Here is a 23,334-nt window from a genome sequence, read left to right on the forward strand (position 1 = left end):
TGAATACAGTAATGAAGAGGTTAAATCTGATTGTAATGAGATATCAGTATGCATGGTCATGTGGCTAATAGTAAATTTTCCTTGATTAACTGATCCTGTTTGTTAAGAGCTCCTATTAACATTAGCACACTCTATGTCGGCTGTAGAGACACACCATGGACCAGTGCAAGATTAATGAAGGCAGGTACGCATGCTGATTAGAATGTGGCAGTTTAATAAACTCTTCTAACATTAAATTATTTAATGCATTCATGCTCATGTAGGCTATTCGATGGTCAGCTTGACCACCTATGTGTTAATATTGGGAATTGAAATGCAGAGGATGGAAGAAATATAGCAGTGGATGAGGTAATTAGCTCTCATGTCTGATAAATGGGGCAATACCTATGTGTATACATGTTTTAGCACATCACAAATGGTGCTTTCATTAACTGGAATCTCTTGCTGAAAATTTTCTGAACGTTTAGTTTGATTTTGATCCCATAAACAATTCAGCTAACTACTATAGCCAGTGTCTGTTTAATATTTGAAGCAAATTTAAAGCGAGCTATAGTGATAAAATACATTGTTAAAATAAGACAAAAATTATCCTTGAAGCTTTGAAGTCATATGGTTGTTCTTGCAGTGTACTGTTTCGAAACAAAGATAATGTTTAATAAACATTACCTGAAAAATTGTGTGCTGTGGGCTGATACTTGTTTTATCTTGTGTATTCCTCTTCCCTGTGCCACTAGCAAGTGGTGGTTAACTTTGCAGGAAACTTGTTGAAGTCTGAGGAAGATGTCAAGCCAAACAGTACCTCTTCAAACCAGTACCAGCATCATCTAAGTGTGCACTGGCATTATACACTGAGTTGCATTCCATCTTGTTATGCAGCAACACAAGTCCTGTGCCATATACTGTACCAATTCACATTAAAAGCACCATAAAACCAAGGCCATGTTTCGATGCAATGTGGTGTGTCACACAATTCGATGCACTGGATTTTGTCTTCAGTGGCATCCAAAACACAACAGTGGGAGAGCCGAGCACTAGCCTGGTAGCCCTCCTGCCCAACCCTTCATGCTGGCATTTGAATCTCTTTTCAGATCATTTAGCAAATCTAAATAAATGACGGGAATGGCTGTTGGGCTTCAATTCAACACTATGTCCAGCTACAAAATCTTTAACAAAATATAACCTTGCTAAAGCACTTTGGTGAATGAGCACTTTACTTATTGACTGTGGTCTCTGTCCATTCATTTACAGTAAGCCACTCATTTCAAATAGCTTTTGTAACATTTTAAAGATTAAAAAGATATAAAATGAATAGCTTTAGTACTGATCAGCCATGTAAGTGCATATTCCTAGAATTTAATTAGCCAAGCCATTACGTCATTGCCAACAGTACAATATGACAATATCGATGAAAACACCCCATCACTCCAGGTCTAGGAATCTTACCTAAACATAGATCTATTAGACAAGACTGGGGTGGAAACTGTGCCTTTCCTGATAAAGTTTGGGTGCCTGCCCCAGAAAATATTTTTTAAAAAATATAAAATCAGGTGTATGTGGGACAGAGACATCCATAAAATGTAGGCAGCATTTAAAGCTAAGAAAAGTAGGACACTGTCAGAAAAAAAGTGAATGCCTGATGTTGGCCTGCTCATGCTTACCTAGGATATCTGAAAGATTCGAAGCACAGCTCAAAAAGAAAAAAAAAAAAAAAGAAAAAAAAAGACAACAAAGATTACTCCAGAAAATAAACTGATCTAAAAGAATGGTTTTGCTGGATCTTGCTTGAAAGCATGATGGAGACATGTAAGCAATGAGAAGAAAACAAGTCTCAGTTTGTGTAAGCTAAGAGAAGCCTAGTGAAGTCCCCTGGCAATGCTGCTGATATCTCCTATATGCAAGCACAACAGGATTTTACCATCAAACAAAATTACTTCACAGAATTACCTATCTCAGCTTCTTCCCTAACTGGAGCTATCAGAAGATCCCAAGTTTCTATCTGCCTTCTTGGATCAACTACAGTGATACCATTTTTCATCTGAAATTGCTCCTTAAAATTATAAGTAAAATCAGAAAAAATATGTCCTGCCTTTCATTCTAAGGAAAACAGACTTCATTAATTTCCCTCTCCCACCTTGCAATACAACATTCAATTTAAAAATTTGCCATTTCTGACTTGGATCTCAAGTGGTCATATTGGATTTCATCTGGTTTCACTGCATTTCCCATGCTGTCCCTCTGGGCAGTGTCTGCTCCTTAAGCGTAGCACTCTGCTGCATGCCAAATTTTACTCACATTATGGTTAGAAAAGACTGCTAATTGTCAGGTAGTGGCAAGAAGGCTGGCACTAAGAGAAAAGGATACAGATCCATTTCCATTCTAAATCAGAGGTAGGAAATAAATGGTTTGGAGGGACAGAATCAGAAGAGAAAAGCACCAATAACAGAAAAGGAAGGGAAAGCAGAACTGGAAAGAGACAAAGAATACGTGAAAGCAACACTAGGAAAAGAAGATGGAGGCAAAGTCATAAAAAAGAGGATGCATGTGCTTGCAGCTTGATTTAATCCTTAACCACAGTTCCTGAGCACTTGTTGGAAGAAATGATTATATGACATGGCAAAAAAGAATTCCCAGGCAGTGGAAGATGCCATCTCAATTAAAGGGAACCTTCCCCAAACATCCTTTCAAAGAGGCTATCTGAACATTAAGCGAGATCTGTGGGTGCTGGTAGATCATGGACACCCCACACCCCACTCCCCATCTGTGATGTGCCACTTGATGTAAGGAAGAGTATCCTGAAGTTTGATCACTTGTCCTGCTTTGACAGATCTGAAGATAAGGAGAGACGATTTAATATATGGCAGGATTAACAGGAGGTGTTGTCAGATGAACTGCCTACATCTTCCTAAGCGGCTTCCTTTAGCTTGTAAAGGCTTTGACAGTTTGCATTCTCAGATGCAGATTTCTATAACAGAACTGAAAGGTGTGTGGTATTGTACTCTCTGACAAGCCTAGGATCCTGAATATCATAAAGACACAAGAACGGCACAGCATTAGGTAATTTTCTGAAGTTGCTGTACTTATTCTTGTGCTTGTCTAATCCTCTCTTCTCTCTCTTCTGTAATCTCCCCATGTCCCCCTCCAATGCCCTTCCAATTACGGTTCCATGCTGCCCATCATGTCATCGGTTAGAAGATACTAGGTTTGGATTAGCACTAAATTCCCTTAAGTCTTTCAAAGTCTCCACCTGGGTATGAAGTAAGCCTGAAACTTTAATTATATCTGCCCAGCTGATACAAGTTGTTCTTTCCAGCTAGATACTTGCGTTTCAGGAGACCAGACCAGCTAGTAGTTTTTATCTTCTGAGCATGGGCTAGCTACAAATTTGAAAGAAAAGCTCCCTGAACAAATTGGCTAATGCAGTATGGTATTTTTAGTCTTGAACAGTTTTCTTAAGCAGAAGACATATTTCTCACAAGTAGCTGCTGCACAAACAGCTCTAAACATCAATGATGTTGCAGTCTGCTTACTTCAAATGACCAGTGAAATCAAACAGATCGTGTGTTCAGTGAAGTTGCCAAAATTCTTACATCTACAAATATACAGATTAGCTAAGTCCTACTGAGAAGGACCCAGGGGCAGTTGAGTGAGTTCCAGCCTTGCCTTGCTCCAGATGCACACCTATGGCCACTCTGCATGTACTGCTGGGGAACATAAGCCAATGAGTATTGTATTCCCACTCCCAGCATTTCCTCAGCTGTGCTGTGCTCTGCTTGCATTATTTCTACACCCTGCTTTGACTCAGCACAGATTTTGGAGGGTTAAGACACTCTTTTACGATTTCAGAAATCAAATCTCCTTGATTTTCTGTCCTAGTATGTAAAATAGTAGGTTTTTATTATGTGTCAGGAAGACTTTATAGCCTAATCCAAGTTCATTATCAGTCTAATATTTTTAATAACAAAACAGCAGCACAAATCAGTAAAGTCACATAAAACTCCAAAATGTAACTGCATTACCAGTGTCTTAACACAACTACACATGAGAAATACAGTCCAATACATTTCTTCCCCAATTTACTTTAAAACCCACACAGGGACACCAGGATATAAATGAAATTTGGATTTGTTTTGTTTAATGCTGCCTCTCATGTCTATTTAAGTGCAACTACCTGGATCAGATGGATAGATAATTTGCCTCCTAACAGCTCATGCCCTTGCTTTATTAATCTGGTTATCTTTAAGAGCAGGTTTTCCAGGTCGAGACCCTGAGGGGAACCACTTAAAAAGAATACTCTTTGTTGGCATACAAATGACTATGAAGTGCCAGTCACCTTCCCCTGTTTATCCTGTGAGAATGCAAGGTTTGGTTAGAAAACACCAGCTGTCCTGCTACCTGAAAAGTACAAGCACCCATTCCACCCCACAGCTGCCATCAGCAGAGGATGGAGGTTCATGGACGTGTTTCTGCTCCAGGGACAGAGGATGAGTCTTGGATTCAACTTGCTTCTTCAGAGTGCGTAGCCTCAAAGCTTGTGCCCATAGGAGGACTGTCGTGGTTTAACCCCAGCTGGTAACTAAGTACTACACAGCCACTTGCTCACTGCCCCCTCAGCCAGAGCAATGGGGAGGAGAATCAGAAAGGAATGTAAAACTTGGGGGATGAGATAAGAACAGTTTAATAATTGAAATATAATAATAATATTAAGAAGAAGCAGAATAAGAAGGAGAACAACAAGAATAAGTTATAATGAAAAGGGAAGAGAAGGGGAGAGGAATGAAATATGAAGGGAAGAGATAAGTGACGCGCAATACAACTGCTCACCACCCACTGACCGATGCCCAGCCAGTCCCCGAGCAGCGATCGGCAGGCCCCCGCCAACCCTCCTCCGTTTATATACTGAGCATGACGTCCCATGGAATACCTCTTTGGCTAGTTCAGCTGTCCTGGCTGTGTCCCCTCCCAATTTCTTGCACCCCTCCAGCTCTCTCGCTGGCAGGGCCTGAGAAACTAAAAAGTCCTTGACTTTCTATAAACATTACCCAGCAACAACTAAGTGTGTCACCAACATTGTTCCGACACCAAATCCAAAACACAATGCTGCACCAGCTACTAAGAAGCAAATTAACTCTATCCCAGCCAAAACGAGGACAAGCATCTTTTGATGCAAAGAAAATATGTAAGGTCCTGCTACAGACTAAGATAAAATGACAACCATTTTATCTTGTTTATTCCTTTCTTAGGGGTGCTGGGGGCACAGCTAATATAGCCCAGACTTACCATGCCAAAATATTTTTTAAAGTAGTTTTTCTGCCAGAAGATTTTGAGAAATACTATAAATAGTCCCTAGTAAGCACTTTATAAAGAGAACCTAGTGCACTTTATATATTTAGACTTGTACAAATACCCAGTGCAATGTGAAGGGATTAGGCCAGACAGCTACCATTAGCAGTAATGGCCGTTCCACCCCTGAATTCCTGGGTGTGACACCGAAAATTACCTCCACGTATTAGATTTAACTGATTATTTTTTTTCTTCTGGATTTCAGTTTTTTTCAAAGGCTGCTTCAGAATTTTTTTAAGCTGTTTCAATAGCTAAAAGTGATGAAAGGACTCCTCATGGAGTTAATTTCCATTGATAATTTGACTTCGAAGAATATATATATACACCTACAGACATAAACTTATGTTATGATATAAAAAAACCCACTAGATAAAAGGACCACTGCTGTTGCAAAGTTAAGCAGAGTTAAAGAATGTAAGAAGTAAGGTGGCTCATTGGGGCAGCAATTAAGGTAACACTAACACTCACATAATCTTAATTCATCCCCCTCAAATCCATGATTTATAATACAGTTTTAAATTATATGATTACATTATTAATTTTTCCCACAGGAAGTACTCACTTCAGTCAGTGTCCTAGGTAGATGGTGCTCAACAAAAGAGCAGGGCAGGTGTGCAGTATTTTTGTTATCCTTACTGTCCAGAGAGCGGTCCCCCATCTTTCTCAGTGCACACTCACTTCAAAGTGTTATTTTACAGAACAAAGAATTTTCATTTCCTTGTGGGATAGCCTATTACCCTCCGTAGTATAGTATCTGAATATTTCTCAAACATTAATGAATTTATTTTCAGAACATCCCTTTGGTTCATTTAATTGCAAGCTGTTTTACAAGGGGAAGCTGAGGCACAGAGCTAATAAGGTTAAAAATACCTGCTCATCTTGGGTTCTTCTGAGATGCCTAACACTGTTTCTCCTTACTATTAAGCATTATGCAACACTGTATTTATTCAAGTGTACTTCCTATTGACCTACTGTAGTTATGAAGCACTTCACTAAATCAGAGCATACCTCTGCGGGGTAACGCAAGCACACTCCTGGGTCAGCTGGCACAAGCGTGGTACTGTTGCCGTTGGCAGCAGCAAGGGTCGGGTTTAAATTTACGGGACTTGCAACAAAAACTCAAGCCGTCATAATGAACCTGGAGATCATTACACCAAGTTTGCTGGTGCTAAAACCAGAAACCTGATTTCCCCACTTGCAAAGAAGCAGTTTAACAACCCATATTTTCATTAAAGGTAGAACAGAGAACTGTGCCCATGTAGATAAGCAAGGAATCACTAGTTTATAAAATAACTTTACACCTTACACTCTTTTCCTCCAGAAGTCCATGTGGGGCCAGCAGGCTGGTTTCCCCTCCAGCTCGTGGTTTGAAATGACCCATTCTCGCTGGGTAGCCAGTTCTAGTTCAGGCTGGCCCAGGCCAGGGGTGCGGATTGTTTTGGCCATCTGCCCCGAGCGCCCGGCTCCTGCCAGCACTGCCTGGCTCTGCCAGCGCCCAGCCCTGTGCTGCCCGGCTCTGCCAGCACCCAGCCCTGTGCTGCCCGGCTCTGCCAGCGCCCAGCCCTGTGCTGCCCGGCTCTGCCAGCGCCCAGCCCTGTGCTGCCCAGCTCCCCGGCTGCGGCCTGCGCTCAGCCTGGCCTCACTGATGGTGCTTTAACTAACTACAACACTTCTACCAAAAACCTTTCCTGCTCCGCCTCTGGGAATCCTGCAGGGAGTACTGACAACTAAGGACACTTTCCTGGAGTCCCCTTGATATGAGCACTTCAGGGCCCAGAGCTCTTGCTGTAGACCAGAGCAACCATCTTGTCCCCTCCCCGCCCTGCCCCACAGGCACACACAGACAAGCAGGCCCAGGCTTCTCCACACTAGCTCAGGGATGGTTCTCCTGTTTCCAGGATCTGCTGTCCTTTAAGAACAAAAGTCTCTGTTTAGCAGAAAAGACATTGAAGCATAATATCACCACATGCGAAATCTGGCATGTCTGAAACTGGCCCGCAGCAGAGCTGTCCCCCCAGCCCTGCCTCCCAGCTTCCCCAGCCTCAGGTGTTCTCAGGCTGAAGAAGAATGTGGGGTTAGTTTTCGCTTTTACTGCAGACCTCAGTTGCCCTGCTTTTTTAAAAGATTTCTCCAGCTTAATAGACAAGATAAGAATCTAGTTCTCCAGGTCAACATTCAGTTGCCAGCCCCCTTAACTGGTCTGCTTTTTTCTCTCCCTGTCTAGTGGGAGTCCTTCTTGTATTTACTGTTGCTCGCCCTAGCCTCGCCATTCCAGCCTTTTCCTATCATCTTCTCCCAGCTCCCATGCCCAGCTTACCAACTTACTTCTTCTACCCTCCTCATACTGAAATGAAGTGGGGTCCCAGGGGATAACAGAAGGGCACTGAGATAACGGAAAAGTTTATTCTCCCTTTCAGTTTTGTTGTTCAAGGGCCTAAGAGCCCACCCTTCAGTGCTGGCAGCATCACTGCAGGAAAAGCCCGCTCAGCCTCAGCAGCTCTGGGGAAAGATGGGTGCTCTCTAGGGATGAGATCTCCACAGTCAGCAATGCAGCCCAGGAGGGACAGATTAAATCTTGCCACAGGAAAAAAAATAATAAAAAGATTAAAAAAAGAGAGAAAAATAGTAAGAATTTAGCTGCTGAACGCTAACAACTCCCCCTGAAGCAAACAAGCAAACACTGACTGGATTTTTTTACAGCAGCTGATGACTTAGCCAAACTTTCATGCTTCCTTTACCACCACAGTGAAAGCCACACCCTGACATGCTTATCTCTGCTGCCAAATGGCAAATCCTTGCTCCTTCCATGGGAGCACCAGAGCTCCTCAGTAAGACAGTAACTTAAAGTAATGGACACATGCAAAGCAGCATGTTTCCCCTCATTTTATTCTCTGAAATAGCAGAATGCTTTCAGAAAAATTCTGAAACAAAATGGAAATTTTCAATCTCATTATCTCAATTAGCAACTGAAAGGGGTCTTATAATGGGTGTTTGCTGTCTAGGTTATGGCTAATACAGCAAGAGTGCCAGCTGATATGTCTCTTGCAAACAGATGGATGGCCTGACAAAGATATGTATTTTTACACCTTTATAAGTCATCTGGATGGAGAAGAAACATTTGAACTTGAATTTTGTCTCCTATTACAAGCATTCACTTGTCATCAGTCCACTAAGGGGGATGATGCTGCAGGAGAACACCTGTCTACACCAATTTCTTGTCCTCTTCAATCCATAATTATATATCCCTGGGAAAAAGGTGCTAAACTTTGTACTAAAGGCACCTCCAAGTAATTATTTCACTCTAAAATTACATTAAAGGTATTCTGTGGAGGGGTTTTGTAATTCTTTGTTTTGAAGAAGGCAATATATTTAAAATCTTGTGTTGATTTTTTTTTATTAAACTCTTTACAAATTTAAGAAAATACTTTCCAAGGATTTTTTTTTAATATTGAAAAATCATCTTCTTTAACAAGCAAGCTCACTCTTAACCATTCACCATGAAACATGTCAAAACGAGAAAACAAACATGCAATCTAAGGCTAAAAGGGAGTAGGTCTCACTGTGACAGACTGCTTTCAGCAACACTATCAATAACCACAACAGAAAAGCTTCTTGAATCTACTTGCATAAGTCTTAAACTTAGCTTACCAACCTTACAGCTCAGGAATTGCTTCTTCTACAGTCTATACAAAACCAAATACAATCAGGGGATCATGCCCTCATGAGGTATCTGGACTGTATAATAGTAATAATTATAGAGTAGTATTATTAACATTCAGCCTACATTTTTCACTGTGACAGATTCAATGCACTATGGAATCCAATTTTTAATTGAAAAATAGTCAAACTATAGCATTCCTGCTTGCAAAGATAAAATTTTCATTTGTACCTGGATGCAATCTTGTCTCAGTCTAACGCAACTGCTTTGAGGAAGATTACCCTCACCTGTCTCAATTGTTAGTTATTTGCTAAACCCAATGCCCCACATCTCCCCAATACTAGATAGTAAACTTGAGAGAATCTCAGCCTATGTCTTCCTCAGTGTGGAATAACTACTCCCTTCAAGCAGGTTTCAAATCAGTCCAGAAGGATTCTGTTTGGACCCCAGAAATTGAAATCCTAAAAATCAGTGTTGGAAAAGTCATAAAAAATAATATGAAGTCCATATTCATTATCATGATTGCAGCTTCAAGTTATCATCTAGTCCTAATACTAAGCTAAAGTATCAGCCCAGGGGAAGTAATTCAAAAATGTTTAGGATGATTCTATAAAATGGGTACATACACTGAAGTAGGAGATTAAATTATCACTGATTTTATATTTAAAAGACTGACGTGTCATATAGAAACATGTTAGAAATAGTCACTACAACACATTTTCAATGCTGTGCTTCAAAAATCCCAAACTCAGATATCACATTTGATAAGCACAGACATTAGTATCTGAATGTGATGTCAGATCTCTATCTCCCCCTCTGTCTCCCACCAGGACATAGCTAGACAGATGTCGGGATAGTGAATGTCATATTATTTTGTAGCTAAAGCACCACCTTCAGCTCCTCTAGCTCTTGGTCAAGAAGTGATAAACAGTGCACTTCATAAAGCACGATCCAGTTTTGAAAAAGGGACCCACATGTAAAAAATACCTGCTAGGTTGTATGATGCGATTTCTTGGGAACATTCACATCTTCTGAATTAAAAGACATATCAACCTAGGCAAGTTATCATGGAAAGAAAAATTCAGGCATAAAAAAAAGGTAATTAATTAAATTAGTGAAATTATAATCTGAATTTTTGCTTAATCTCCTGCCTGTAAAATGAAGGATCAAGGCCAACAAAGATTCAATATTGGTGCACTTTTAGAAATACTGGGAACTTGATCCAGGGGCTGCCGTCTCCTAGTAATGACCTTTGCAGTAGCCTCATAGATAGACCTCCACAGTTTTCTCCCTGCAATAAATGTCAAGCACGTACTCATTTGACCTTCTCAAGTAAACTAAAAATGAGAGAAAAAATGGGAAAAAATATTCTGATTAAAAGAGAAATCTGCATCTTATTTTGCCTTCTGTAAATTTTGGATGCAAAGTGAACACAAACACCTCAAAGAATCATCCCAAGTACTGCTTGGTGAGTTGCTGAAAGAATCTCCATGTATTTAAGGGGAATTAGGGCAACTGACAGCAGTTCTTTTTGCAATAACTTTGATAGACATTAAGCATTCATTGTATTGGGTCTGCCTGAGATGGAGTCAACAGCAGCGCTCAGAGTACTGTGCTTTGTATCGGTAGCTAGAAGGTGGTGATAACACACCAGTGTTGTGGCTTGTTGAGCAGTTCTCACACAGCATCAAGGGTCCTTCCTCACCAGCAGGCTGGGGGTAGACAAGATACTGGGAGGGAACACAGCCAGGACAGCTGACCCAAACTAACCAAAGGGATATTCCATACCATATGATGTCTGCTCAGCACTAAAAGCTAAGACAAAGGAGGAGGAGGGGGCGCATTCATTATTACGTTTTTCTTCTGTTGTGACCACTATGCGCACTGAAGCCCTGCTTCCCAGGAAACGGCTGGACATCACCTGCTGGTGGGAAGTAGAGAATAAATCTTTTGTTTTCCTTTGGTTCCACACACGGCCTTTGCTTTTGCTTTATTAAGCTGTCTTTATCTTGACCCATGAGGGTTTTTTCTATCTTATTTTCTTCCCACCCTGTCCTGCTCAGGAGGGGAGAGATAGAGCATCTTGGAGGGCACCTGGCATCCAGCCAAGGTCAGCTCACCACACTCCTCCAGATGTCATCCTGGAGAAAGCAGGGCACATCTATCTCGCATATTTGTCTCTGGGACAGGTGGCAATAAATTTCTACCTCTCTGCTTTAATTTTGATGGTCAGACAGGCAGACAGGCATTTATTTCACAGTGGATTCCTTTTTGTCAGTATTTCAGAATATTAGCTCTTTCACAGTCTTCCTAGAACCGAGTCTTAGTTCAAATTTCATGAACACCAGCAGCTGGTTCACATAAAGGTCAGTTTCCTAAGTTTCATCATACTCCCTTATATTGATTCCCATTAGGCCATACAGAGAAGACCCAGGCTTACTTCTCCTTCACCACAAAATCTTTTGTATGTTATACAGTGGGACAATGTAACAAATCTGAGTTGATCAGTTTGTGAAACCATGTTAAGGTAAGTTATGTGGAAAATTGGACTGATGCTGCATTTACATCCACTAAAGCACAAGAAAATAAATGGCATTCCAACTAGACATGCATTCCTGCTAATTATCATGAATCAGGACGGGGGAACTTCAGTTAGTACTTAATACAGCATGGCTCTTTTCAAGTCCTAGACTTTTCCTGCATTAATGCTAATTTAACATTCACAATAAAGACCTTTAATGTTTAAACTAAACATTAATATGTACATAGAAAAGTTATGTTTCTGATAATAAGTCAATATATATAACGTACATTGTTATTTTTATACATATACATATACACACACAAAATGCACAATGAAAATTCTTTTCCAGTTATCTGATATGCGCTCAGATACTACTAATGTCACTAAAAATGCCATTTTTAAACCACCTGAAGTAGCTTTTATAATAACAGTCTAAATAAATTTACAGGTTTAACTAACTAACTAAATTTAACTAAATAAATTGCTTACAGGTTTAACTAGGATCCAGACATGAGATTTTAAGGAATACAGATGTTGTCTGTCTTAAAGCACAGTCACACTGAAGCCAACTTACAGGATCCAACTCTAACGAAGAGTTAGTTAACTTGTGTCATATTATATTGCAATCTCCCATGTAGATCTCTCTTATATGTTAATTACCAGAGGAGCAGCCAATGTAATCACTCATCACCGGTGGCCCAGTGCCAAACCTTTTTGCTATGGTTCTTGAATTTCTGCTCATCAAGTCACTGAGAAGAATCTTTGCTACTGCTTCACTATGCACAGTGAATACCTTTGTCTTCTTCCAGATATCCTGGTTGTTATGTATCTCCTACAAAACATCTGTGCAACTACTATAGAACACTTCTGGGTGTTGATGGAATATTAAAAGGGTCTTGCTGGAAGAATTCAGAAACATAAACAACAGGAATAAAAAGGGTCACAAAAATGCAGATAAATGCTTTAATGTAAGGAATGAAAAGAAAAATAAGGTAACAGCAGTGAGAGTGTGCAGAAAAGAAGTAAATGGGATGACAGCAGAAGAGTGTAAAATGAATGTGGAGAGAGGTTAGTGAAAGAAAATAACTGGATTTTTGGCCTGCACTCCCTGCACCTGAGTTTGGCTACTGTTGAAGCCAAAAAAGAGGATCAGACAATGGATTTTGCTATAAGGAGACGGTCAAGTCCCTGCCCAAGCCTAGAAAACTTTTACTGGGATCAGAAGGTGTTGAGATTCCCTTCCACACATGAACTGAGTCTCTTTTTCTGCTAGAAAGATGCAAGGTTTCCTGGAGGGCGCGGGGGGATAGAAGATGCCTCCTACCACCACAAAGCAGAAGGCAGGCACTGGAGTCTCACTATACAAACAGCTCCCACAGCTCACTTGGGTATGAGATTTGTTCACTAGGAGGTGAACAAAGCACATACTATAAATACAACACTTCAGAAATCATGTAAGTGAAAAATACTATACCAGCTCCTATCATACATACCTATATTACAGGGAAATGGTACTTTTTTCAGTTGTACGCCACCCTTAAAGAAATGGGTGATGTTTATTTGTCAATACTGAACCTAAAAGCAATCTCTTTTACAAATTAAAAAACATCATGAAAAGTCTGATTCTTCTTCTTATCCAGCTCAGTGCATTAGCAATCATTAAAAAAGTATAGACTTAGAGCAGTATTGCTGATCAAATATAATATATTGCATTAGAAATAAATTCCATATTAAAATAGGAACTTTTACTACAGAATTACATTTTAACTTTTTTTTTTCAAATAAATTACTGAAACTTTTGCACTGTGAAAGCTCTCAGGCAAAATTAATGGTTTTGTTTTGCAAATTAATTTAGATATTAAAAAATTATATTTTCAACCAAGATCTCAGTTACTCAGATTAAATATTAACCAAAAGCTGTCTTCTGCTTAAATAGAATTTAGCCTTTGAAGTGTTTTTATTAATCTCTTCTGATGTAGGTGCTTGAAATTCTATGAAAGTGCTGCTGCTACCAGTTCTGTGCATCACTTACTGTAATTTATTTTCAGAACATAATTCTATTTATAAATGAAAATCCTATTAAAAGAAGACAAGAAAAATTAGTCCTAGACTTTGCATTGGTAGAGTAGAAACAAAATGAGCGGCCTAACCTGAAGTGACATTTACAAATTACCTGTTAATTTAAACTGGGTTGAAGGATGACAGAGTTTAGTCAGACTGACAGGAAGTACCGAAGGAATGACAGTTGGGCCTGTAGTGGCCATAAAGCTCCCACAGCAAGCACATTTATCTGCCTTCTCCAGGAAAAGCTTCCCCTGTAGTAAATAATATATTTGTAAAAATATTTACTTCGTGGCAGCCCAGTGAGTGAACATTTTATGGAGCGGCACACCCCACCCCCCCCACCCCTGCTCCCCACCCCTGCCCCTTAATTCTTATTTTTACTAGGGATAAGAGCTGCTTTAAGATGGCCACCTGCCCTTAGTCACATGGCTGATTCATCACCACCACCCTAAAGCTAAAACACATGATTTTCTTAATGAAAATGAGACAAGAAGTGACAAGGCTTGTATCCTGTAGTTGCTCCAGGATAACATTCATGCCCTGAGACCAGCTCCTTTGTTCACTAGACATTCTTTGAACGGACATGATTGGGTATCAAGGCCATGCAGTGCCATATATTTATAAAGATAATAATAACTGCTCTCGCTCCACTTATAAATAGTACTGAGAAGACTCAAAACAAGTGCTATGAGTCCCTTTATTTATTCACTTTTGAAAAACCAAAATGGTGTTTGAAGGAAGAGGCTCTACTACCTTATACTTTAAACACTTTCAAGCATCCAAAATTTTATAAAATACTTTTATAAAATGTTTAAGATATAAATGGAATATTTGGGAGTCTTAAAATAATCTAATGACAATTATTTAGGATTCTGTCCCTCTTCTGACAGTCAGTAAAGGACCATATCATACAGCTGCTGTAGCTCTTTTCTGCAGGAGATCACCACACGTATGTGGAGAGAAACACAGAGTACAGTTAGCTAATTCAGCCCACGTACAAGATGTTCTTGTGCACACTTGGTACAAATTGCTCTAATATTTTTAAACAGCAACCTGTATTTTATACACACATACAAAATACCGAACATAAATTTAAAATGTTATACCTTGGTTTAGGGATCTCAAAAAGCTTAAGCTTATTTCATTCACCAGGCACCCACCGCCCAGGCAGCCGTGGTCTCCCCTTCTCATCTCACCCAAACTGCTCTGTGCAGTCCACAGGTAATGTTGCAACAAACACACTAGTATGAATTATGCACACTCCACTTACTCTTGGGGTAGATAACCTGTGTTGATATAATGCAGCTGGGTATATTTATAAACACATCTATCAATTCTCAAAAAAAAAAATGTTATATTAATTCTTCTGCTCCCATGAACATAAGTGTATTTATAGATACAAAACAAACCGTACTTGGAGATTATGTTTACATTCCAGAACAAAGGCATGAATTCCCATAGCTATTTCAACAAAACTCAGAAGTCCTTGTTTTAATGCCATTTCCAGAAACCTTGCTTTTGAAATTGACATTCAAAACAAAAATGTCAACCATAACCAAGTTTGCAACACCAAACCAAGTTAGGGTTTCTGTAGGCTGCTGTGGAAGTCTTTGCCAGCGGGTACCATCCTTTTGCAGTAGACCTTTTAAATGTAACTCATTTCTGATTTTTAAGCTTAGCACAGGACCCCTTATTTTTTTTTTATATATATATATATATATAATGGCTTGACAGTGATGTAACTTTACACCTTCTGTACAAAAGATTTTCCCTATTTAATAGCAGAGTATAAATTCTGGAAGCAGAAAAAGATCTTATTATTATCGAAGAATAGTAAAATAATTCCTACAGTACCATTACTTTTGAAATTAGACACTGTACCTTAGTCAAAAGATCCAAATATAGACCTTGCTCTGGTCTGTAGTATGTCATTGATGAAAAACGGTTCTCAAGTTCTACTTAAAGAGTCCATGAGGATACAATTAATATTTTGAATTCTCTCAGGAAAAAAGAAGCTCCTGCAATAGATAAAAGTTTTGAAGCTCTAATAGTGGGAGGAGACTAACAGGAAAGAACAAAACAAAAAAAATAAAAACTGAGTTACTACAGTTGATGTGCTATCCACACACTTCCCCCCATACTAAAACTGGTGAGAGTTCACCCAAACCATAGAAAGGAGAAATGACCAGTGGGAGTACTCAACTACAGAGTGAGAAAGATCTTTTCTTCAGAGATGTCCAATGCAATAAGGAGAAACAAAACTCCATCTCCAGCTCAAGTCTATGATATAGAATGTTTTCACATGTCTTTGTACAATCTTCCATATATCTTTGGGGAGATTCTCTTCTATTTAGATTTGCAGATAGAACAAATATACAACATGCTATTAATTCTCTCCCACACATCTTTGCCCAGAAAACCATGTATACTTCTTTGGCCAATCACAATTATTTAACCAAGCCTATTAAGTGTTACTATACTGTAAGATCCTTGTATCCTTGCCCTTATACAGTATATCAAGGACATATGATAATGGTAACGATCAATGTTATTTTAACACTGCACAAAGGCCAAGATGTCAAGGCCATTCTTTGTTAGAAGAGAGGACTATTGATTATTAACTAGAGACTGGCTAGAAATGAAGAAATTAATAGGCAGATTACCCAACTACCAATTACCTGCAAAGACTTAGTCAGGTATTTGGGATGCAAATTAATTACATGTGGTGGTGGAGGTGGACTTGTTCATCATTCAGCGTCATTATTTCAATTGGATGTATTACAGGAAAGGGATTTTTGGGCTATGCTTGCACCAAATGGAAAGAAAGAGGTTACTTTTTAGTTTAGTAATGTCACGTCTACACAGGCAGACTTTCAAACCATCACATGAAAAGTTCTGCAGTCTCAGAACTAGTCCAGTGAACTGCAGCAAACAGAGCTAATATTCATTGTGCCTTGGGAGTCATTATGTCTTAGCCAGTGACTGAATAGCATCAAATGCTCTACTGGAAGAGTGTGGCCTCTTCCAGGTATCTGAATGCTACTCCGGCACCCTTGAAGCTCCAACCACAGAGTTCACACCATATGGACTAACATCACACTATCTCTGCCCAGAGAATCCTTTGTGTTTCTATACTCAAAAGATCTAATTGCCTTCTATAAATTCAGAAAAAAATCAAATAAAATTCACTGCTGTCTGTTGGGTTTTATTCTTTCAACTGCAGAAATTCATACCTTTCCCTTTTAAATTTCTTTTTCCTTTTTTTTTTCCACTACCTGTTTTTTATTGAGTTTTAGAAGAGGTAATTCTGATGCCTTGGCAGACAAAAATAAAATAAGAACTACAAGACACTTTGCAGCTCATACTGCTGCTTCAGGAGGTCATGTCACTAGATATGAAGTAATTTATGTAGGACTCTAACCAGAATTCTGAATTCCCTGCTTCCTGTTACCCCAGGAAAAATGAATGCCAGCGATGAGTCATGTGTCTGAACAATGGCAGACTTTCCCTTTCTAACTTTGCTAAATAGTCAATTATCTTTGGAAAATACACCCCAAATGTTTTTTAATTTTATTCACATCTTAAAAATAAATATCACCGAACCTAACGCATACAACTAATTGTATTTTCATCAAAGTCCTTCATTTTCAGACAAACTTTATATTATCAGAATCCTTTACATATTCTATGTTCTGTCTCTCTGGTAACTGAGCATCACAGACTGATCATTCAGAGCAAAGGAGAACTATGGTTTGGATGTCATCCCAAAATACTTTTTCTAGCTCTATCACAGCTATAGGACTTGAAGGAGGAATTAATTCAGAGAAAACCTTTGGCCTATGTTTCATGTCCAACCTTAAAGCTTATGAAAATGTGTAGAGGCAGGAAATTATTATACCTTAGAATTCTGCATCTCTTAGTGATGAGACCTTCTGAGGAACATTTCAGTGTTTTTAGGCTGCCAGGTAGACATCAGATAAGAACAGGTAGTTCTTACTTCCTTATTGGCATCACACTTTGAGGGTGAAAGTGATTTAGATTCTTAAATCCATTCTCTAAGTCCCATTGGGATTTTTAGAAATCACTGTTCTGTTGCAATACCTTCACAAAGGTCCCTGAATTTCTACTTGTAGCAAGGCTGGAAACTGCTTAAATGTGACCATGTGAAGCAGCTTGGTGACTGATCCACACTGAGACATGGCAGCCTTCAAAACTTAGACACATATCCATCACCTCAACAGAGTTCATCAGATAGCTGTCTACAGAGCACTGCCAAACCCACACAGAACGGGGCAAGCTGGAGGTTCCATATTGCTGCACTCAGCCTAGTAAATCTAGCTGTTGCTGTAATACTCAGGACACACTGCCAGCTCCCCTGTCTGATTTGGAGCAATGACTGAACTTGGGTCTCCTCCTCCCAGGCAATGTAAGATCCTCAGAGGCAAGTCTCTCTCAGTATTGCTTGCGGAGGCTCTTCTACTTTGTTTAAACTGCTTAAACATCTTTTGGGACAAAGAAAGGGAGAGGATGTCTATAGCCTGGCAGCGAGAACAAGCTCTAAGAAACCCCATTATCCATTATTGCACACGAAGTTTCCCTTAAACCATTCTGACCATGCCCACACAGCAGCCATTTACTGGGGTCACAAGGCATAAGAACAAAGCAGTATGGGCAGCAGGCAAACCCTACCTCCCCCTGGCAAACCCTTGTCGAAACCACTAATGCAGTGAGGCCAGATCTTTAGAAAACATATGCAGCATCATAAGGGAAACACAGAAGGAGCAGCAACAACAGCAAGACATACTCTGCATAACAAGAGCAAGGCTATCAGCTACATAACCAGACCAGCGATCCCAAGCACAGGTAGTGGCACCCCAGAGATGCATTGAAGCTTAAGGAAGGTAGATGGAAAGGATAGGGAACACTTTCCTTTACAAGCCATAAAACCTACAAGCCAGGGTTGAAACATCACTTGTAAACCTTCTGACTTAATCAATCATAGATGGACTGCACAAGAAATACACAAAAGGGAAGGGAAGGGTGTGCAGGAAACAGGGTATCAACAATCATTTGTCTATCATTTGCCACCTTCTCTTTCTACAGAGGCTGCTAAAAAAAAGTGCAAAAGATCGAAGAATGCACTTCTGCGACTACGGGGTAGTTTTTTAACCTACTATTCATATAAACTAAGGCTGTGATTGCCAAAACTGAAGTTTCTTTCTTTCAAAGATTCTTTTAAAGAACTGTGTGTTCTTTGTCCTGTGCTTAGTCAGTGCTTGTAGGAATGTAACTATTGCCCAGTAAGGGCAGTTAGCAAGAGTATTTTATTTTAGCTAGTTTACTTAGACGAGGCTCAGATTGATGGGTTTGCTAATTTTCAGAGGAATCTTTCAGGTTTTGAACCAGATCCTTGTTGCTGCTGCTAATACATGCCAGCAAAACTATAAATGTTTTATTCCCACTGGAATACGTGAAACATCTGGGGAACGTCTTCAGCTTTGGCAATAGCTCCATGCTGTTATGACGTTAGCCACTATTCTCATGGCCACATTCACTTGGTTCTTCCTAGACTGCAGGGACAGGGACCAGGAATTGGCAGTGTCTGACAGGACCTGTGCTGCATTATATGTAACCTTACTGATTCCTTCTTTCCAGACTTGAGTCATTCACTTTTATGGTCAGAAAGCCCTTTTACCAGGTCTTTAGACATGACCAAGGAAAGACTAAGGCATCCATACCTAGGATCTTCAGAGCATTTTTTAAAAAGAAAATTTAGTTCTGACCCTATTTGAGTTTAAATTCCACCATGCCAGAGGGAACCAAGTGGTCTGTGACTAGCAAATGTTTATTTGTCCATTGCTTTCCCTTTCCTTGCGGTCATTAATCGTATTTGGATGCTACTATAATAGAGAACAGACACACCAAAAGCAAAGAGCAGTATTAGCAGAAGTCCCCAATCCCCTTTCCTGTGGGAAAGGAATAAAATAAGCATCTATTACTGATACTATTTGTATCCTTTTTTTGACCAGTAAAAATTTGAGATGTAAAACCTGGCATCTCCCATGAATACCAGTAAGTCTAAACTGGGAAAACTGGTTAATGTAAGGGAGTTTTGGGTACTTACTAAAAACCCTAGGGCCCTTACTGGATAGACTCAGGCCAAGATATGCAGTCTAAGGAGCTCTTCTGGCTTTGCTTTGATTAAGATAGTATCTAAGTAAATAAATATTCTCACCACCACGGGCCTTAGGGGATGAATAACTGGTCGTATAGCCACAGTAAAGCCTCGTAGGACTATGCACCGGCCAAACACCATTACAGACAGATTCAGTGCCCCTTTCCAGGACAGCCTGAATGATTTCCTAGAGCTCAAATGAAAATGCTGCGGAAGTAGTGGTTTATATTTCCTATAGTTTTTGAAAGACAGTCATAAAATACTTTGATCTTTAAATGAAAATGATTAGTATCCCAAACTCACCCAGGGACCACAACCACAGGATCGAAGGAGAGTTTCCTCAGTGGGTATATCCTTCCCAGTTCAAGGCTTCTGCTCTCTGATATGGTCAGTTAATTCACTTATATTAAATGCTGACTGGCATACAAGATACACTAGGTACACTAGATAGAAATAAATATGTAAAATTTTAGCTCCCTTAATTTTACCAGACAGATTTAATAAATGCACATAACTAATGGGTATATAATGACTTCCCTAAACTCCTACTTGTAGATCATGCATCCTATTTCCCAGTACATCTTTTTCCCCATGAAAAATTAAATCGGAAAGTCAACAAGAGAGAAATCATACTGGGGACATTTTCAATCCATTCATTTACATTTTCACTCTTTGCAGAATGTGGATAGTGTATTTTTATGGCATGTTTGGTTGCTATTCAAAACATCTTTTTTTTTTTTTTTTATTGAATAGCAAAATTATTAGATGAGTAGAATCCTGTATGCATAATAAGAGCACAATTTAAAGCTGTCCCTAGACTAATTTATGAAGCACTAAATCAATTGGAAAAGTTTTTCCTTTTTCTAAAAGAGGCACAAGGTTGCTTTTTCAGCTGGTTTTGTCTGTTTTCATGGTCTGCACATTGATCATAGCCTGGTACAGTTAGCTAAATGCATATGGGAAAAGAAATATCTGAGGGATGAAACTAATGATATGTGCACTCCGTTGATTTGTTTCCCTTCCCATTCTAAATGAATTCCTTGTTAACTAGAGCACAAGTCATTACTGAGTAAGGTTCACAGTCACTGACCAATGTGTAAGAGAATACAATTAATACAATAGGAGTTTTGTAAACAGGTGTTTGTGACGGCACGAAGAAAAGGCATGTAAGTCAACCCAGCAAAACGTTCTGTGAAATACCTTTCTTCACATCCCAAGAATGCTTAAGCACATTGAGTTTCCAATGAACTATGGAAAAAGTGTGCTTTCCAGAGAAGGCTTTCTTGCTTCTTAACGTCAGTACATGAAAATTATGATACTTAGTGCATACACACAGATCTCCAATCACATTACAATAGCAAGCAGGTATCACTCCCATTGATATGGAACAGAACCACACAGATGACACAAACTCCCTAGATCATCCAGCAATAAAGACAAAAACAAAATCCAAGACTCTTTCCTAGATCAGCACATTTCAGGACCACACTGCCTACTTTCACTTTGCATTTATCATAGTGCTTTAGCTTTGGCATTTCTAATTCACTTACAGAAACATACTCTGAAGTGGTATTTTATCCACAGATAATTGCTACTGATGGCAGCTGCTGGACTTCCCCAGTCCAAAAGTTCTCTGAGGGGAAATGGTTTGCAGTTTACACACTGCTCCACAGATAGCCCTGTAAAGACCTTTTGTCCTGGTTTCATGCATAAGAAGTTATCTAGAAAAATCAGTCTATCAGTAGGAACTACCAGACGGTTTTGGATTGACTAATATGTACACTCATCTCACACAAGCAAGAAGCTCTTCTTGGGAAAGAGGCAGAAAACACAGCAGAAATTTCAATTCTTTGGGGGCTATTCTAACACTGTAGTTATTCACCGAGAAAACAGGAGGACATTTATTGCTGTTTTAGTTGGTTTCATGTTTGATTTAAAACAATCTGTTGCATTATTATTATGTACTCTCACTCTGAGACTTTTAACTAGACACATTTTGGAAATTCAAAGCTTAAAAACATGCTTTGTTAAATTGGTAATAGTTATATCTGAAACTGTTAAAACAGAACTCATTTTATCCAGCAGAAATGCACTACAGATTCATAGAGTTAGTCTTTGATGTCATGGTCATGTTTAATGCCTCTCCTTAGGTAAAGAGAACTGAAAGATTTGCATATATGTATTTTTGTCCTCCAGAAGGACAAACTGTTTCCCTGTTCATGTAACTGGCATGAGTGCTGCGTGCCCCTACACAATATAGTTTAAAGGATGTAATTGGAAAAACACAGTCCTCACTAGTCTGCTATCATCTGAGGCTGAAAAGGAGAATATTCTACTCTTATATTAGTGTTGACAATAAGCAGAATAGCTTGAACTCCTTAGATATCCTGTCCCAAGGAGCTACCTTTCTAACACAGGATTTTTCACAACTGTTATCTATAGGGAAGAATGCAAAATGCCTCTCAGAAACACCATTTGGACTTTTAACAAATTTTGCAGCATTTAAGGTCCTTGAAACTAAGATAAACATACAATATTTCCCTTTTGCATAGAAAACATTGCTCCACTATTATTCTTTATTTGAAAGAAAGCTGTGTTTATTTTGCTTGCTAGCTCACCACGACACTGAGATGGGGAGGAGTGTTGGTCTGCCTGAGGGCAGGAAGGCTCTGCAGAGGGAGCTGGACAGGCTGAATTGATGAGCGAAGGCCAGTTGTATGAGGTTCAACAAGGAGTGCTGGGTCCTGCACTTGAGTCACACCAGCCCCACACAACACTACAGGCTTGGGGCAGAGTGGCTGGAAAGCTGCCTCGTGGAAAAGGGCCTGGGGGTGCTGGTTGGCAGCCGGCTGGGCATGAGCCAGCAGTGTGCCCAGGGGGCCAAGAAGGCCAGTAGCATCCTGGCTTGTGTCAGAAACAGTGTGGCCAGCAGGGCAAGGGCAGTGGTTGTCCCCCTGTACTCAGCACTGCTGAGGCTGCACCTTGAACACTGTGTTCAGTTCTGGGCCCCTCACTACATGAACAACATTGAGGTGCTGGAGCATGTCCAGAGAAGGGCAACAAAGCTGGGGAACGGTCTGGAGCATGAATTTTATGAAGCGCAGCTGAGGGAACTGGGGTTGTTTAGCCTGGAGGAAAAGAGGCTGAGGGGAGACCTTATTGCTCTCTACAACTACCTGAGAGGAGGTTGTAGCAAGGTGGGTGTTGGTCTCTTCTCCCAAGTAATAAGTGATAGGATGAGAGGCAACAGCCTCAAGTTGCACCAGGGGAGGTTTATCTTGGGTATTAGGGAAAATTTCTTCACAGAAATGGTTGTCAACCACTGGAACAGGCTGCCCTGGGAAGTGGTTGAGTCACCATCCCTGGGAGTATTTAAAAGATGTAGATGGGGTGCTTAGGAACATGGTTTAGCAGTGGACTTGGTAGGTTTAGGTTAACAGTTGAACTCAATCATCTTAAAGGTCTTTTCCAACCTAAACCTAAATTCTACAATTCTGTGATTCTACAATACTCTTCTCTCCTCTCCCCATGATGCTCCCCTCTTCACAGCTATGTCATATCCATACCAAAAGC

General features: G+C 39.8%; 1 protein-coding gene across 16 annotated transcripts in view; it reads right to left on the reverse strand.

Moving 5' to 3' along the window:
• The window catches only part of LOC308071356 (uncharacterized protein), a 533,731-nt gene that overhangs the window by 322,971 nt on the left and 187,426 nt on the right, over positions 1-23,334 (reverse strand). Inside the window, exon 10 of one of the 16 annotated variants that reach the window (XM_080406668.1) lies at positions 13,696-20,204. The exons of the other annotated variants lie outside the window; for them this stretch is intronic. The gene's annotated coding sequence lies outside the window, so the exon portion shown is untranslated. The remainder of the gene's footprint in view (positions 1-13,695; positions 20,205-23,334) is intronic. 16 annotated transcript variants of the gene reach the window in all.

The sequence above is a fragment of the Falco punctatus genome (genome assembly GCF_963210335.1).
Source record: "Falco punctatus genome assembly, chromosome: 11".
Taxonomy (NCBI): Eukaryota; Metazoa; Chordata; class Aves; order Falconiformes; family Falconidae; genus Falco; species Falco punctatus.